Source organism: Rattus rattus, chromosome 14 (assembly GCF_011064425.1).
Source record: "Rattus rattus isolate New Zealand chromosome 14, Rrattus_CSIRO_v1, whole genome shotgun sequence".
Lineage (NCBI taxonomy): Eukaryota > Metazoa > Chordata > Mammalia > Rodentia > Muridae > Rattus > Rattus rattus.
The window spans coordinates 23944035-23961640 of NC_046167.1; the positions used below are offsets into that span (position 1 = coordinate 23944035).

At 43.0% G+C, this 17606-nt stretch overlaps 1 protein-coding gene across 4 annotated transcripts in view; it reads right to left on the bottom strand.

The window, feature by feature from the left end:
* Positions 1 to 17231, bottom strand: part of Chrm3 (cholinergic receptor muscarinic 3) — a 447786-nt gene extending 430555 nt beyond the window's left edge. For 3 of the 4 annotated variants that reach the window (XM_032885104.1, XM_032885103.1, XM_032885105.1), the window contains exon 1: positions 16569 to 17231. The gene's annotated coding sequence lies outside the window, so the exon portion shown is untranslated. The remainder of the gene's footprint in view (positions 1 to 16568) is intronic. The other variant, XR_004385797.1, reaches the window with a different exon arrangement.
* Positions 17232 to 17606: the final 375 nt, after the last annotated feature.

The window sequence follows — 17606 nt, forward strand, 5'->3', positions numbered from 1 at the left end:
CTGTTCCAAACTGTATGGGAGGTTGCTGTTTCTTGGTTGAAATGAATGTTGGGGCAAGGGGAGTGTGATGGTTTGTATATGCTTGGCCCAGGGAGTTGCACTATTTGGAGGTGTGGCCTTGTTGGATTAGGTGTATCACTGTGGGTGTGGGCTATAAGACCCTCATCCTATCTGCCCGGAAGCCAGTATTCTACTAGAAGCCTTCAGATGAAGATGTAGCACTCTCAGTTCCTCCTGCACCATGCCTGCCTAGATGCTGCTCATGTTCCCTCCTTGATGATAATGGACTGAACCTCTGAACCTGTAAGCCAGCCCCAATTGAATCTTATCCTTATACGAGTTGCCTTGGTCATGGTGCCTATTCACAGCAGTAAAACCCTAAGACAGAGAGTGTTCCTTATTATGCTGATTTGGGGCAAGTTTTCTACTCTGTCTTTGAGCCAAGATGGCTTCATACATGTACCTTATCTAGAAGAGCATCATGTTCAGACAGTTTTCCTTGGATTCTTGTAACTAGTTAGAGATTACAAAGGCATCTGGCATCGGGCTTACAGCATCTAGTTTGACATTTCTCCTGTCACAGGAGAATAATATGGTAGTTTCAGGGGTCTAAAAGTATAGCCCACTCCCTAAAACAGCCATTTGAGAAGGTGATTTTACTATTAAAGTGAAAGTATACTCATAGTAAATCAACTTGAGAAATCCATGTTGCTTTCAAAGGAGTGTCCTAATCAGGTTCCCAAATTGCAAACCCATTTCTGCATGGTGTAAGAGCTGTCCCATTTAATGCATGGAACTCATAGAAGGTGATACACAGTAGCAACTCAAACCTGTTGCTCCTGTGGAACTCAGGTTTCATCCTGCCAAGTGTCTGGCTCCTTTTGAACCTTTCAAAGCAACCCTCTGGTTGGACACGTACATGCAGATGTCTGCCACCTGGTGGCCGACACAGGTATGGCTTGTCTAACTTTTCTAAAAACCAGTCGATACGTATTTTCAGAAAATTTTAACCCATGGACATACTTAAGAGGTATGTGGAAGAGCGTAAAAGGTAGGAATAGTCACCCATCCAAGTGGTCACACTGTCCTAATGCATTCATGTCACCTCTTGTCTTGACAAGAATGAGGCTAGGACTGCTCAGAAATCCTTTGTGGATACTAGAGTAGGTTCTGTGTATTTTCATGAGGATATAAATCCCACAAAACTAGCATCTTGTTTTATCTATTTAGTCTCTCATCTCGCTCCTAGAACTCTACCTGATATATTTCATTTAATGAACAAATGAGCAGTCAGGAGAAACACTGGGAAAAAGACCAGACTGTAGATAGCCATTCTCAAGGAATGTCTAAAAATCTAAAAATAGAATGATGGTTAGTTTTGTTTTATTGAAAGTTAACAATATATAACTTGACATTGAATTTGTTGAAAAATCAGTTAGTGCATGTGGTTATTAAAATTTGCTCATTTAAAGACGGTGATATACTATAAAATGTCCCCCAACTGATTTGAATAACAAACCATGTTCATATTTCAGAGTCTCCATGTCAATCCAACTTCTGTATATAAGGCAATGACTATCTTACCATTGACTTTTTTGAAATCCCACTGTCTACATAAGTTATTACTATTATTTTTTTGTCCTTTCTCTGTCCCTTCCCAGAAACACAATCCTCAAATTTAGTACCATATGCCAACAAGAATATGCTCTGTTGGACTGAGGACCTAGCTCGTGGTTAGAGTACTTGCCTAGCATGTGTGAAACCCTAGGTTTGGTACCTAGTAACACACACACACACACACACACACACACACACACACACACACACAAAAAAAAAAAAACTGTTTTTTGTCAGCTGCATGACATAACAAAAGCAGCTAATAAAAATGTCAAGAACTGAAGAACCGCCTACATTTGAGGCATAGTTTCTGTTTTATAAGATTCTATGAAAACTGCTAATCATATTTCTCAAAAAAGAAAAAAACTACATCTTCGGCTACCTCAGAGTGCAACTAATGGAGGAGGATTCCTTTTATTTCTACACCTAAGATCAGTTTTCGCTTGCTGTGCTTACATTCCACTGTGAGCGAGCTCTCCCTTCTTCACAGGCCAGAGACACATTCTAAACTGAATGACTCATTTCACCAAGGGGAAGAGCTAAGCTAATGTACCCTCTGCCAACCCGGCTTCTAATCTACTCATGAAAGGATCTAAAAAATTTTTTTTCTCTCGCCAATCTCTAAGTCTTAAATTTTATCAAATTGTGTATCATGCATTGTTCATGATGCAGAGGCTCAGATCTGGTCTCTGCTGTGACTCTGTTTGGGATTTTGTGTCAGTCCCCAAGTCTCAGCCACCATATATGGAACCTACCATAACTTGGGGCCCAGTTTCAGAAACATCGCCCCTGGGTTGGTTAATATTGATTGCCAACTTGACAGGATTTAAAATCACCAGGAGACAAACCTGTGTCAGTGAAGGAATTTCTAGATTGGGTTACTACAGTGGAAAGTCTTGCCCCAAGTCGGGGTGGCAGAAGGAAGGCATTGGACTGAAGCCCTAGAGAAAGTAAAAGTAAAAGGCGGCAAACTGGAAATTGGCATTTACCTCTTTGTTTCCTGACCAGCTGCCTCACACACCTGCCACTACGTTCCCACAGTGATGGACTATGTCCCCAATCTGAGGGCCAAAACACAATTCCCCCTTTCTTAAGTTGACTTTGCCTGGTATTTCATCAGAGCAAAGAGGATAAAACCTAATCTAACCCCAACTCTCTGAAATGGAGACTTTTTTTTTTACTGGAAACCTTCAGCACAGCATACTATTTGGGACAGCTGACAAGCAACTAAAAACAGACTCCTTGAAAGATACCTGCCCATTAGAATCAGTGGGCAAGAGGAGCCATTTGAGGAATGATGTCAGAAAGAACCATTTCCCGAACATGGGAGCACCACCAACGAAACATGTCTCTACACAGACTAAGCACCAGACTAGCTAAGCTTCAAATCTCAGCGGAAGAAATGCTGGGATGCTCTGTACACCAGAAACTGGGTCCAATGGGGACTGTTTCCTATTTCCTAAGAAATAAGCTACTTTCCTAATACAAGGGTACAAGAAAAACTTCCACATCTCAAATTTCATTTTTCTCCCCAAAAGCAACAATAACGGAAACTCAGTCTGTTTATAATACTTCATTAGGGTTCAGCCTTTGGGCTTCATTCATGAATAAAACACAAGTCTATGATTTTTATGCATCATTCAATTTAATGAGATTTAACAAGATTATGATCTTGTGTACAGGAAAACACCGTGTGATTGACCTCTACAACACACACACACACACACACACACACACACACACACAGAGAGAGAGAGAGAGAGAGAGAGAGAGAGAGAGAGAGAGAGAGAGAGAGAAACAGAGGCAGAGAGAGAAAAACTATATAATAATTTCTATTAAAGGCTACATGCTACAACCATAAAACCTAGATGCCATTTGGGGCAGAATAGGGAGTTCAAAGCTAAGCCCATACATTTATAGCCAACTGATTGTTGACAACGATCATACAGTAGAGATAGGGCACCATTATGTTCATCAAATCTGAATATCCACATACAAATGCATGTAACTAGACTCTTGTACTATGCCAAATTCCAAACTCAACTCCAAGTACATTAACAACATACACATGAGACCTATACCACACTACTCAAGGAAAGCATAAAGGGAAAACTTCATGACATTAATCTTGAACCTGATGTTTAGGTTATGACCCCAAAGCATAGATGATAAATGTGGGATTACATCAAACAAACAAACAAACATACGAAAAACCACTTCTTCACAGTAAAGGAAACATCCACAGAGTATAGAGATGGCCTACAAATGAGTGGAAAATATTTTCAAGCCATGCATCTGTTAATATCCAAAATAGATGAGAAACTAAAACTACTCAATGGTAAGGCTGCCGTACAAGCTAAAAATAGCCTAAATGCCTGAGCGTTCCTTAAGAGAAGACAAATGGCCAATAATTGACAAGTGAACAAAGAAAGAGTTGTATGTGAGGAACTACAAGGGGGAACAGAATAAAACATAGGGAGATCTCACCATATCCCTGTTAAAATGCAGTGACCGAAAAGACAAAAGAGAAATGCTGGTGAGAAGACAGAGACAAGTGAATCCTCACAAACTGGGTGGGAATATAAATTAAGAGAGTTCTTATGGGAAAATGGGTTCCTAAAGAATTAAACAGAACCAAGGTTATTTCCATAGACCCAACTATTGGTTCTACATACAAAGAAATGAAGTCAGCGTGTTAAAGAGATTAATGCATTCCCATGTTCACTACAGTATGATCTACAATAGACAGGATATAGCAACAACTTCATTTTCTGCAGTCAAGTGAGTAGCATGGTATGCTAGCACACATTTGTACACACACAAATGCACACACACACACACACACACACACACACACACATGGATGCCATTCACCCTTAAAAGGAGAAATTCCTTCACTTGCAGTTACATGAATGAGCTGTGGGATGTCAGATAAAATGAAATGGGTGAGGCACAGAAAGAGAAACACCACCTGGAATCTAAGAAAGTCAAAATCCTGGTGTAGAACAGTGTTTTCTAGGGGTGAGAGGAGTGTGTTTGGATATCTTGGCCAAAGGATATGAAATTTCCAGGGATCAGAAGGTATGATATCCCAAGATCTATCCAACAGCACAATGAATAAGTCTGGTTAAAGGTCACACACAATGACTTGTAAGTTTGAAATTTTCTAGGAGAGTCGATTGTGAATGTTCTTACAACAACATCAAATTTTCAGGTGACTAATATGATAAATAGATTGATCTATTTTTGCTTATAACAAGTCATTATGTGATACGTTGATCTTAATTGGCAACTACACTTGAAGAGAAGTGCTGTTGATTACTTGATTAGATTTTACCCCCATAAAACTAGTTCTATGATGTCGTCATCACCATTACTAGGAACACCATTACCTGTTCCTTCTGCACTGATCTAGGCCTTGGTTTCTTTCTCTGTGGTGGTTTTGAGGGGGTTTGAGTATCCAAAGGGATCATTTAACCAATGTTTTTTTCATTTAAAAGGATTTCACTCACTCTCTAATTTTTTTCTATCCCTAGTACCTGGGTATATCCTCATAGATATTATTTCTCACTGTATGTTCATAAATTCTACCATCCTCACTTCCCCATAAATCTTAAAATGATATTAAGAATGAAAACTGAAAAAAATACTAGGAAAAAAGAAGCAATAGACTGAAAAGTAGACAAAATCGGCCACTATGATTGTGTACTATTTTTAGGTCTGAATTTCCCAGCAGCCAGTGCAAAGCAGAAACAAAGATGGCTTAATTTCATTTTCAGAAAATAGCTTTCATTATCCCCAAAGAGGTTCAATTTTTTTCCTCATACTAAGTTCTATAAGAAATGTGTTGTAGCTTATGGAAGTGCTATCAACTAAACCAAAGAACCAAGTATTTTAGAGTTTGAAAGATAGAAATAGTCTTTATATGATTTAGCAAACCCAGACAGCAGCACGTCCATACAGCTTCAAAACTGCAACCCTTCATTATCTTATTGCATGTTCTACATGTCAATATTTTGTGATTAAATCACAGGATCTAATCAATCTTGTTGATGCCTTTAGGTCCTTCAAGCATATGTCTTCCTCCCTCTACTCAAGGATGTGACTTTCATAGCTCTAACACAAAGTAGACTTGCTGTTTAAAATGATGAGCCTTAATCATGTTGCCCAGGCTGGTCTATGACTGTGGGGCTCAAGTGTTCCTTCTCAAGTGCAGACTCATGCTGCACCCCTGGTTTAATTTTGAATTCAGTTCCTAGCACCCACATGGTGGCTCACAACTGTCTGTAACTCTAGCTCCCAGGATTCAGACACCCTCTTCTGGCTTCTGCAGGAGTTGCATGGATATGAATATGCAGGAACACTCTCTCTCTCTCTCTCTCTCTCTCTCTCTCTCTCTCTGTGTGTGTGTGTGTGTGTGTGTGTGTGTGTGTGTGTGTGTGTGTCTCTGTCTCTCTCTCACACACACAAATCTTTAAAACATGATAAATATGCATACATTCATATGTATACATTCAGAATGTGTCACAGTTCCCATAGATCTGAAGAAGAGGAAATTTACATGTCAACATAAAGTTAGCAGTATGTGTGTTTATAAGGAAAAAAGCATGATTTTAGTGTGTTATCAAAATAAATAATCATTCTCCCTCCACAAACGCATCACTCAGCCCTGCAAAGGGCATTGGACTAGCTTGGTCATTCTGAGACAGAATTTGTGCTTTACTTTTACACACCCAAACTGCCTTATGTAATTCTGGGAGAAGAGAAACAATGCAGTGGGGAAAAAAAGACATGCTTAACTGATAAGAAATTCAGAGAAAACACATTTCTATACTTTGAGACCATTTTAAGTGGATGGATTTTTCATGCAGTTAAATCAGTCAATGTTTTGTAATGAACTTCAGATTTTAAAAATAGGGAGGCAGATTTACATTTCAAATTAAGTTGCAAAGCTCTATTCTTATCCCAGGTTTGTAGGGAGTAAATGTTACAACATGTATATGTTAGTCAGCTTCCCATCACTATGAAAATACCTGCAATAAATCAACTTATGCACAGACAAGATTTTTTTCTTATAGTTCCTATCTATGGTTTATTTACCTGATTGCTCTAAGCCTATATGGTAGAAATCATTCACCTTATGGTGAATGTGAGTGTGTGAGAACACATTATCAGTCAGCTAAAAAACAAAACAAAACAAAAACCAGAAAAAAAAAAACAAACCTCTCATTGGGATCTATCTTTTAAGAGATTCCACAGCTTCTCAATAACATGATGCTGGTAACTAAACATTTAATATACATGCCATGGAGGCCAAAGCAATACAGAAAAATACTGGAAAATTATGCATCAAACTTACAACTTTGGTTACCTCTAAAGATATAGAGTCACGGTTAATTTCAAAACCACAAGCCTATGACATCTTCAAATTTTATGTGTTTTATAGTATTTGCATACCAAGACATCATCAAAAGCACTGTAGCTACATGTTTTATGTGTAGATATGCACATCAATCATCTAAACAGAAGACTATACTTGGGTATGGTAAAAGTAACTCAGAAATGAGGCATCTTACCTAGGGATTTTATGACCTGACATCTGAAATGATTTATGACATACATAAGCAAAACAAGAGTGTGTTTGGTCAATGATAAAACTGAAATTCTGACAAAGTATCAGGAGAAAAATTGCTAAGGAAAAGTCTTATTTCAAATAATCTTGGATAACATGGTAAAGCCTGGACCCCTCGGGTTGTTGATGAGAGGACATCCCTTCTCAGCACAGGAAAGGACACAAAGTAAGTAGGTATTGAGGGGTAAGAGAAAAGAAATCTCGAGACTTGAGATTGAACCTAAAAATGTAAGCATGCCAGGAACCAAGATGGCTGATGCAAGACATTTAGTGATTATGCTATTGAGAGTTGGCAAGGATCTTAAAGGTGATGTTGAAGTCAGGACAAAAAAAAAAAGATAAAAATTCAACTTCAATTAGAAAACTATACAAATGGATTTGAAAGAGAGAATGTAGTCAAATAGATGATCCAGAAATTTCAGACATTAAGAGGTAAGGTTCAAAGGGCTTAAACACTGTTTTGTTTTGTTTTTTTCTTTTTTTCCCTTAATGTGGTATGAGTGCAGATGATTCTGTGCCCATGAAAGTCTATTGGAAATGCAAGTTCTCAGTGTCTGCCAGACTTCATGCATCAAGGTCTGCATTTTACTAAGTTCCTTAGGTGGCTGAATGGACATTAAAGAATTGATGAATTGAGATGCTGATGGCAGGAAAAGAGAGTAGCCAAGAAGTATGAGCTATGACTTGGTTGAGTATTAAGATCCTGTATCTGGCACAATGTGGGAGCAAAGGGGAGGGCATAAATCAAGATTATGTGGAAATGTAGGATAATCATCCTGTTCATGGAAATGGGAAGCCCCAGGAGAGAAGCAGGAGGAAGAGGAAACAGATCCCTGAGCTAGTAGGTCATGATACTTCCTTCCCTTCTGAATCTAAATCAGTTTGGGGGAGAAAGTGATTCACCCTGAATGGGTTTTGGAAATAAAGAATATGGATTACATTAAAAAAGCACCTGATGGGAACTGAGGAATATGTGTTGGAGAACCAGGGTAGAAGAGACCAGGAGATGGAATGTCCTGAGATCGCAAGTTTAAAGATGTTGCGATGAGGCCAATGGAACTGGCTCGGAGAGTACAGGTGACTTTTGGAAAAACACTTTCTACGATTATTTTTAAGATGGAAGCCAGAAGTCAGGAATTTTGCGTCAAGGGATGGTGAGATGTAGGGAGGTATGAATACCATCTGATTCTGCCACTCGTTGCTCTGTGGAGTAAGTCAGAATGTAGCCTTCATCTCTCCAAGCACAGGCTGCTCTGAGATGACTGCCTATAAGATCACATAGAAGGTACTTGTGGTAGTTAATCTTCCCTATCAACTTGATGGCATCTGGAATCCTCTGTGAAGGAACACTCTGGGTGTGCTCATGAGGGATTATGTAAACTAGGTTAGGCTTCAGGCAATCTGTGAAGGATTATCTAGATTAGACTAATTAACACAGAAAGACCCACCTATTGGTGTTGGCACCATTCCAAGGCTGCATAAAAGGGGGAAAGAAAATAGCTTAAGAATTCATCCTTCTCTGCTCTCTGACTGCAAATGCAAAGTTGTCAGTTCCTGCATGCTCCTCCCTCCTGGACTTCCCTGCTGTGGGACCATAAACCAAAAATGTCCTTGCTCCCTGCAGTTGATTTTATCAGGTTATTTTATTGCAGTGGAAGAGAGAAGCAACTAAGACAGTGCTCATTGGTGATATCTCTCACGTTCTGAATGGTGGCCCTCAAGAAATATGTTCATTTCATTATGCCCAGAAGCTGTGATTCCCTGATATGCCAGATGGCTTGCTTAAGGTAAAAAATCTTTGAGGAAACTGCTTCCCTGGACTTTATGGGTCAACTGTGGTTGCAACCACATATATAAGAAAGGCATGGAGCAGGAGACAGACACACAGAGGAGGAAGAGCTACAACCATTTTGGAGAGAGGTAGGGGCTCAACAGTTAGATTCAGACGGTGTCCCCTTTTCTAGAGTTTTAGGTGGAATTATGTCCCTCCCCCAAATACCTTGATTTCAGACAACCGGCCTCCAGAAGTGAAGAGAATAGACTCTTGTTCTAAGCATGAACTACAGTATTTACTATCATTTTCCCATTCTGAGAGGGATGACAAGCTGTCACTTCATTTGACTATATGATCCCAGAGTTGCCCTAATTGTGTTTTCAAAATGTGGTACCATGCTGTCTGGTATGATGGAAACAATGCCATGAGTTCCCTCAGAGGGAGAATTCTATGTGCAAACGTAATAAGCATTGATATAGATGCCACTAACAGATGTCTAAGAGAGGGAAGGTAAATACAGATGATGAGTAGCTGAAAGATAGATGGTAGTTATATTACGCACACAGGTTAGACAGGTGATAAGACATTGATGAAAATATAAAATGTTATAGAAATAATATATGTATATGTAAATAGATATCAATGACAGATAAGAGACTAACGATAGATAGCAATTGTGGGAGGCAGAAGAAGCCTTGAGTGGGTCAAGAACTAAGAGAGTGTGTACTGTTGACTTGGGCACAGTGTCAAGGACTCTACAGTCTCAGAGCCATGGGAAAATCACAAAGACTTACCTTACTGGTCTGAGTGTGAATGTTGACATTGTGTGTAGAGAATGTCCACAGCAGCTGTCTCCCGCAGATACTTATGGCCTGAAGATTCTTCCCCTACAGAGACTGATTCTACTGAGACCAACTAAAACTGTCCCCTCAGTCTGGCTGTATACCACAAAACCTGCCTCCTTGTTCATCTGTATGTAATAACTCTGCGTCCCTCTTCAGCTGTAAGTAATAATCTTGCTTCCTTGTTTGATTCTAGATAGAAAACACACTAAACTTTTGGGGTGCTGAGTTTACCCATCAGAGAACCCAGACCACCCGATCCCAGTTTTCCTGTCTATGTGTCAGCTGGTGTTTCTTTATTCCCTTGTCACCCTGGTCAAGTCCATTCCTGGAGCCATGCTAGATGTGCCAATCAATAAGAAGCAATGGTAAACAGATGCTAAATATTAGTGACAGATAATAAGCAGATATGACTCTTAAGTGGATGACAGTCAAACAACAGATATTGACAACTGGTAGGTAGGTAGATTTGTTCATTTTACTCAAACTACTATTTATTAAAACTTACTTACATACTCTTCAAACAGTCAACTCTGAAGAAAATCAACATAAATTTTCCTGAGTTGTCCTTAAATGTCAAATGTAATACCAAAGACAGGAAGTTCCACAAGAATTCAGAAGAGAGAGAAATGACTTGCAATTACTTAGAGGTTTTTCAGCTTCTGGTATTTCAATAAATTAAGTGATCAATAATAATTTATAACAAGGGAAGTGGAGTAACTCCTATATTCCAGGAAACCTACAGAAGGGTGGTTGTCTTGTGTGATGGGAAGGGCATATGGACAGTGAGATAAAAAAGGAGAACTCCAGATAAAGGGATTCCACAGAGTCCCTATGACCCCATCATAGACTGTAAGCATGGTAATGCTCTGTCACTCACATGAGACAAAGAGGGTAGGCCGTCACTGATGAGCAGCACCTTTATTTTCTAATGCCACTGTTTAAGGGATGCCCATATGAGTACTATTTTCAGTTATCTCTCTACTGAGCACATGGAAAGTAACTGCATTCAACACCTTTCTAATGAACATACATACACACACACACACACACACACACACACACTGAATCAACATTTACTACTGATTTGAGCCAAGGAACCCAAGCCATACTTGGAAGGACAAATAGTCGCCCTGAGAGGCACCACTCCATGACCTCTTTGGCTGGGGACTTGTATCTGTGAGCAGTGGTAACTAGGTTTCTATCACTTGAGCACACGGAAGGGGATATATGTCAGTGTATTAGTCCATCCAAGCCCACAACTATATCTTCTTGTGATAAAGGACCAGGTTCAATAGAAGATCACCTGAACATTTTATGCCTGTAAGCAGAGGGTGTCCAAATGCTATGTGTGGTGGTCCATCTCCATGAAACACACTGACCAACATCCAATGCTATTTTGACTCATCAGAATTGTATCTGAAGCATGGTGGTTAGAGGAGATGTGGCCTGAGCTAGGCAGCCTGGGCTGTTGTCATGTCCTGTGTCAGAGGTGACCAAAGGTACAATCTATCATGGCTGACACATGGCTGGTTTGCCAGATTTCACAGGAACAGTGGGGGCAGGAAACAGGTTAAGCCTGGGCTAGAACAAATGACCTAATGGAGGGTTAATTCCGGAGTGGATAGTCAGCGACTCAAATTACAGTGGCCAGGAGGGATGTGGAGTGTTGAGATTTGATCCTGCCAACAATGACAGACAAGGAGATTTTCTTTGTTAGGTGAACTTGGCAACCCAAGTCTCTAGGCAAAAGTGACTGATAGACCGACCGTCAGGACGGTGGCTGTGCCTTAAGTCCATGGTTTGTCCACCCTGGACCTGAATCAGAGACAGAAAATAATGGAATGGAGTCTTGCTCCTGGAGAGAAGCATTGGCAAAAGCAAGGTTGACTGTCAAGGTCATTGCTAAAAGTTATTCTAGGCAAAACATTAAGCCTAGTACTGAAAAGGTGAACTGGAAACACAGAAGAAGCTTAGTCCTATGAGACAGCAGTAAGACTAGAAATCAGGGTTAGGGACCCCAAGGAACCACTGAAGCCCACAAGGATTAGGACAAGCTAACAGAACTCAGAGGACGAGAGCCTTCTGTAGTGTGACTGGGTAAGAGTGAGCAAAGTTGGCTAGGTCCTAGAGTCCCTTGCAGAGCACAGGGGAACAACAGTGACTCAGAGCCCCCTATGCATCTGTTGGCTTCTTCCTGTCTAACTGTATGGTAGGTTTGCTACAAGTTTTCCCATTTTGGGTGGCTTCGGGGGTGAGCTGGCACATATGTGAAGATGGCAGCTCATCACTTACTGTAAGGTTGTTGTCATGGCCAGTGGATGCTGCATCCATGAGAGCATGGCTGACTGAGCTGACATCTCTAAAGAGAAGGGCTGAGAGGATGCCTGCCTGCCAGAGTCCTGTGGCCTCCTGGAGAGTAGGACAGGAAGCTCTAACAGGTGGGAGAATGTAAATGGCCAAACTGCAGAGAAGAGCTTGCCAGAGCTCACACATTGCCAGAACTCCTGGATGACAGGCACGCAGTGGCCGAAGGTTGAGTTAGCAGTCACCCCCATAGTGTAGCTTCATATTCTCTCTCTCTCTCTCTCTCTCTCTCTCTCTCTCTCTCTCTCTCTCTCTCTCTCTCTCCCTCCCTCTCCCTCCTCCTTCTCCCCACACCCCAACACTGAAGAAGCATGAGTTCTGACTGAATGCCACTGGATAGTACCTCTGAGTTTGGCCAAAAGATACTTCTGGAGCTAAGGAAGTCACTGGTAAACTACTTGTCTTGCAAGCAAGAGGGTTTGGAGTTGATTCCCCAGAACCTTTATCTTAAAGCCAGGCATGGTGGCACACGCTGTGAGCCCAGTCAATGCTGGGGAGATAATTGAGTCTCTGGGGCTTGCTGGGCATTCAGCATAATCTCCTTGGTGACCTGGTAAGTCCCAGGCCAAGGAGAGACCCTGTGTCAATAAAACACAAACAACCAACCAAACAACAAACAAACAACTGGGTAGAGCACCAGAGAAGAGACTGCTGCAAACATGTGCAAACAATTTACTGACACACTAAAACACACATGCACATGCACATACATGAACATGTATGTACAAAACAAAAATATCCTTTTGCATGAGTTCTATCCTTGTGCCTATCTTAAGCTATAGATGGGCAAACAGAGATAAAAAGCTTGGGAGGGCTTGCCATCTTCATGTAGGATCTGTGTGGCCCTTCACTTTCAACAGCTTCCAATGACAATTCCAGGGAAGGTCTCCAGCAACCAGGAATGCATCAGTGCAAGGCACTCTGAAGGACAGCAGGCTAAGTCCCTAAAAGGGACAGCTTTCTTCCTTCCAGATTGTCTGTAGGGAGTACACAGAGGGAGTCACATTGGACACTGAATGATTTGGGATCAGGAGTCAGCTTTGTACTTGATCCAAGGCCCAGGCAGCTTCTATAACTTGGAGCAGAGTCTGTCAGACACTTGATTCTAACTTTCACCTTGACTGGCTTTGCCTCGTGTTAAATTCATTAGGTGATCTTGTCGTGATGCCAAGACTTTCATTTGAGTTTGAAAGTCCAACCCAAGGGGTAAGATCCAGAACAGAATTTCCACTAGACTTGTAGAACCTTCTACACACACACACACACACACACACACACACACACACACACACACACACACACACACACGCACACGCACGCACGCATGCGTCTGGTGTTGCATCTTATAAATACCACACCGGGAAACCATGTATACACTGCTCTTAACAACTCAGCAACAGTTATATTCGTACGTGCTGATTCATTTAAAATATAAAAATAGTAAAGGGGCTTGATTAATTCTTTTGTTGGAAGCATATATATGCCTTTTAAAATATTTCTCTGTGAAGGAAGATATGTATTTTTTTCAATTCACCAGCATACTGTGTAAAAGAAAATATTTCCAATTAGTCATTCTTCAAAACAATGCTGAGAATGTCATGGTATTAGTCATAACATACCATGATATAAAATTAGGTTTCATACATGAAAGGTGCGGGGTCCCCACCTCTGTTGAACTCCTCCTGTGTCAAGGGTCACCATAGCTGCTCTCCCTGGAAGCGTCCTACACTGCAAACCAGACCCAGTCCCTTCACTGTTACAGTGATGATGTTCAGGCCACTTCGGTGTAGGCACCTGAATCTGCCAAGGCTAACATCGTTATCAGGCAAGAACACTATCTTGGCTCAAGAAACGTAATATTTTATGATCTTTAAAAAAAAAGTTAGCACTTCAGAGAGCTTAGAATCATGACCTTTAAGTTTCTATTCTGTTTATTAACATGGGTCCTAGAAATCTGAGCTGCGTACATTGCCCCTCCACACAACTCACATTCAACAGGTTGCCTGCTATTAAAAATTAAAGTACGATTAAAACGAGCTTGTGTTCTTAAATATTCTAGTTTGAAAAAAACAGTTTTCTCCTTTTCTGTAAACGTTAAGCCATTTATTTGCATAAGGAAAAATGAAAAGACGCACTTTAAAGGGCAGATTCCTCCTTCCTTCGGCAATCTCTAGAAACAAATACGTTTGAGGCAAGAATTGTCTAGCCCTCCGTCAGGAAAAAGCAGTACAGCGATTCCTTCCAGAGCTCCCTAAAGCTTCTTACATAAGTTTTACAGTAGGTTCAAGACAAAACTACTCTTATCTTAATATCTAGCCTTTATCTAAATCCCACCCAATTCCACACAATCTATTTCTCCAAATTACACTCTTGCCTAACAACAATTTTCTATGACAGAAGATTTACGCTCAAAGGTTTTTCAAGAGGTCTTGCCTTTTATCTCATTTTGTTATTAAACGAGGGGGTCTATTTAAATCACTGTCTACTATTGTCCTTTTAAAGTCTTGTGTCACTCTTATTTTCATGTTTACTTCAACCTCAAACCACGCTGTCCCAGGCTAGGGTATAACAGTCCATATCAGATCTGCAGCCCTTACTTTTAACCGTGTAAGCCATGTTAAAGTTATGTTGTCTCAGGGAACTTCGGAAATGACAAGCTTTCCAGCTCAGCAGTAGGTAACTGTGTGTTAAGCCAATTGAGACAAACCACACAAACATGATCTCAAGACAGGTTATCTAGTGGTAGATGTGGGGTTCACACTCCACTGCTGTGGCCTATGAGAACACACATGGGAGAGATACACATGTATGCGCCCCAACAGCCGCTCCTCACAAAGCAGGGAGCCGCCAGCAGCAAGGCAATGGAAAGACCTCATTCCTTTTTAACATTCAGCCACTGTAACCCTGCGTCCCTGTATGCATCCCCCTCCCAGGCTCCCCTTTCTCCTTTCTCAAAGGTATATCTTCCTGTAAGATCTCTCCAAATCCACTAGCATTGTTTTAAACACAGGAAACCGCGTTGAACCGTTCCTGCAGAATGAAAGCTTTCCCTATATGAAACCCTCTGGACTCCATAATTATTAAGCAGGCTTTACGAATATGTTGTTTTCAAATAGTAATCTGAAAAGGGGTGGGGTGGGGGCAAAGTGCAGTGTGTGTGTGTGTGTGTGTGTGTGTGTGTGTGTGTGTGTGTGTGTGTGGACGCGCGCGTGCGTGTTGGGGAATGGTAGATTTTCTATTTTGTTGAATCTCAGAGGCCAGGAGAGAAAGGAAAGATCTGTTGAAAGCTCACAGTGAAGTGGTCAGTCTCCCTAACAGCGTAGTCTGTCACCCTTTCAGAACCCTGCCAAGAACATCAGGGGAGCCCGGTGGGTGGACGGCGGCATATATACTTACAGACTTCGGAAAGGTTCAAAACACTTATTCACTAATCAAGGTCTGCTGTTTTGAAATATGTCCATATGGATGCGAGTCCCCAATGCTAGTTTTCTCTCTTTTCCACCCTGCTTGCAAGGAGAGTCTCTCAGACTCACAGCAGGCAGGGCAGCGTCACAATTCCAACACTCAAAGCACGGAGTCCACAAGTGAATTCTACCCCCTTGGGTCAACCATCGCCCTGACCCCAGCGGTTTAAAAACCACCACGTAGAAACGAACACGCTGCGCACAGTAAGGAGGTTGTTCCAGGAGCCGGAGAGAAGAGATCCCCGTGTAGTTTTGCAGCCGTGGCTGGCGGCTGAGCCGGAGTAGACTCGCTCCCTGGCTCAGTACCCTCTCCCAGGTCCCCATGAGCGGAATAAAAAATCGCCTTTTTGCTCCAGAAAAGCGACCCCAACAGTCGCCCCTCGCTGCCAGGTTGGCAGGGATCTGACTTAGCTTTCCTAAAACACAATATGAAAAGGCACACAGAGGACCTAGTGCACACCAGCACAGACACACAGCTCTGAAGCTCCCTTCTTCGCTTTTGGATCCTGCCTATGGGAGGAAAAAGAAGTCCAAGGGAGCTGAGTGAGCCGACCAGGGCGCTTTCTTGGCCACCGACCATCTGTCCCCGTCCTTTCCCAGGCACTCGGGTGCCACCTCTGCATTCTCTACCCTTGGTCCCTGCGCTCCAACTCCTCACCAGAGATCGATCTCGAGTTCCCTTTCCCTAGATTGACAAAACCACCTCTCTACGTCCCTGCTCAGTCCTTCCTTTAAACTCTACCAGCAAACACATTTCCTACGGAGGCGGAAAACTTTTCCCCTTATTTCACCACCAGATAAGGCAAGAAACCGGGTCAGGGTCGCCGCCAGCCGCTCTGCCCTGCGCGGTAGCGAGCAGTGCGTGTCCTTACCTGGCAGCCGTGCTCCAGGTAGCTGTCCCACTCGAGTCCTCCGCGCCTCCCCGAATCTCCCAGACCGTCCGGTCCGCTCTACCGAACCCCGATCTCTCGCAGCAGGGAGTTTCGAGGCAGCGACTCTCCTCAGGTTCGCTTGTGCCCCGGAGCCGCCCTTGTCTTCATCACCCGGCTTCTGGATGCAAGCGCAGCTACCGGCTCCTCCCGGCGGGTCGCGAGCGCGGGGCTCCCGGCTGCAGCCGACTTGGCCCGCGGTTGCGCTCCCGGGTCCGAGCGCGCTCCGCCCGCGGGCAGCTGCGGCCGCGCGTCACATGCCGCCTCCGGGCAGCAGCCGTGGCACCTGCCCGGGCGACCGCACTGGGGCTCGGCTGGTCCGCCCCCGCGTCCTGCGCGCCCCTGCGCGCCCCTGCCCACCCCAGACCTCACAGATCTCGCCTTAATTTTCTTTTTACCCTCCTGCTCTCTCACTTCTCATTCCTTTTCTCTCTCTCTCTTTCTATATCTTTTATTCTTTTCTCCAAAAGCAGGCAGAAGGCGCTCCAAGTGGGAGGAGATCTGTCCCTCCCCACCAACTCTTCCTCTGCCTGGTGGTGGCGATCGTGGCTACTGCTGCCCCTGTCCTCCTCCCCTTCCTCCTCCTCCTATTCCTTCTCCTCCCTCCTTCTTTCAGTGTAACGCACTAGCTGCCTGCTGGAGCCCTAAACCTGCTCCGCTTCTGAGCATGCCCAGTGGCCCTGCGGGCTCCTCGCTGCTCTCCGCGTGCGGGCTTGGCTGCGTTCTCTGCCTGGCAGAGGCGAGAGGGAAAGCAGCCCAGGGAGATCCCGGGTACTTTTTGGATGGGATCACTAGAGGCCGCGCACAGAACCCGCGCGAGGAGTGTCCACCCACCCAGCGTGGCCTCATGTGCTCTCTCTATTTGCGCCTGGTGGTTCAAGGGTTGATGTTGATCAGTTTCCTGTTCCATATGAAGGTTGAAATGGGTTTCCTTCAATTGCTTAGAAGGGTATGAAGAATGCGAGTTCTTGGGCTCAACTT